The 1,653-nt window shown below is 37.0% G+C and overlaps 1 non-coding gene across 1 annotated transcript; it reads right to left on the bottom strand.

Annotated features, from left to right (window-relative positions):
- Nucleotides 1-1,122: 1,122 nt before the first annotated feature.
- Nucleotides 1,123-1,258, bottom strand: LOC111762316 (small nucleolar RNA SNORA36 family). Its single transcript, XR_002795452.1, has one exon. It is a non-coding gene; the product is annotated as a small nucleolar RNA SNORA36 family (small nucleolar RNA).
- Nucleotides 1,259-1,653: the final 395 nt, after the last annotated feature.

Here is a 1,653-nt window from a genome sequence, read left to right as displayed (position 1 = left end):
TATGTTTGTAAACTGGTCTTTTCCTCTGGGCATATGAGATTCTATTGGATTCATATATTAAATAATCAAGTAAACCTCTCGTGTCAGAGGGTATTGAGTACTTGCCCCTTGGTGGGTGGGGACTCGCAGATAAAAGGCAGGGCAAGGGACAGAGTTGAGGGTTTTTGATATTGGAATTTTGATGTTGGAGTTTGATGCTGAAGCCTTAAGCTGGAGCCCTAGGAAGTAAACACAAAGAGGAAAGAGAAGCAAGCCCTAGGAAAGGAGGAATCCAGGAAGCCTGAACCCTCAGAGATGTCAGCAGTCATCTTGCTCCAACACATGAAAATAGACTTTGGTGAGGGAAGTAATTTATGCTTTATGGCCTGGTATCTGTAAACCCCCACCCCAAATAAATATCCTTTATAAAAACCATTCAATTCCTGGTATTTTGCATTAGCACCCCTTTGGTTAACTAATACAATGTATAAATGAGGTCTCCTCTTTGTACTTTAGTTCCTTGTCTGTTACGTACATGGGGAAAATGAGATTTGTGCTACCTACTGCACAAAAATGAACTATTAGCAAAGTATAAATTTACTTTGGGTGGTGAGTAAGAAGGATTTAAATGTAAATTAATGATATAATTAATCAATAATTGATTGCAATAAATTTACATAACGGTTCAGTCTTCCATTCAGTCATTCCTTTGACATTTAGCAGGCATTTACTTTATGCAAGCCATTGCATTAAGTGTGTATAGAAAGAAAAAAAAAGAGTAATTTATCATAGGACATCTGTTTATTGTCTCTTTTTAACCAAAGAACTAACTGGTAAAGACACACAATAAGCAGATATTCATAATAAAATGATAATGGCAATAGTAATGATAAACCCAGAGTGCTGGGAGAACTGTGGTAGTGGTATTAATCAAAGCAAAACATCAGGGAAGACTGCTCTATCTTGGAAGATATTTAGGATCCAGTCAGGACAATATATAATATTGCAGTTGAGGGGGTGATCAGGAGGGAAGCACATGGAAAGGCCCAGAGATATGGGAGGCAAGAGTAGAGGGGCATTTTTAGGAGAGCCAAGCTGGAGAGGTGGACAAAAGACAGTTGGTATTGTTTTGTTTTGTTTTCATTTTGTTGGCTGGGACATAAGTGAATAAATAGAAAGGAATTTTCTAGTCAACCATTTATCTTAGCTCTTTTCAATTTCCCAAAATTTAATTAACAGAATAGGGAAGCTGCCCTGAACTGAACTCAACACATTGGAACAAAAGACCATTTTAATGGTTTTGTGAGTTATCATAAGAATCTCCTACTTATTCTTCCTACTGAAATCAATCAAGAGACACTGATTATGTGAGCATAGAAGGAGTGGAGTATGAGATTATGGGCAAGGAGAACAGGAAATTCTCTAAGAAATTTCCACAAGTAATAGTGATAATCTGCACTGAAGCATGACTATGCAGGTAGGGAGCAATTCAGAATTCAAGGGGCAGAAGAATTAAAAGGATTTGAGGACTGGATGTAGAAAATGAAAGACAGAAGCATATCAGCTGTGAATACTTTTGTTTGCAAATAATGGAAATATGACTAACAGCTTCTAAAGGAAACATGAGATTCTTTTTCTTACATAATATATCCAGAGATAAGCATTACAGAGGCT

Source organism: Dasypus novemcinctus, chromosome 11, assembly GCF_030445035.2.
Source record: "Dasypus novemcinctus isolate mDasNov1 chromosome 11, mDasNov1.1.hap2, whole genome shotgun sequence".
In the NCBI taxonomy this organism is placed as follows: Eukaryota; Metazoa; Chordata; class Mammalia; order Cingulata; family Dasypodidae; genus Dasypus; species Dasypus novemcinctus.
Note: the sequence above shows the minus strand (reverse complement) of the source record. Positions and strands in the feature narration are given on the sequence as shown.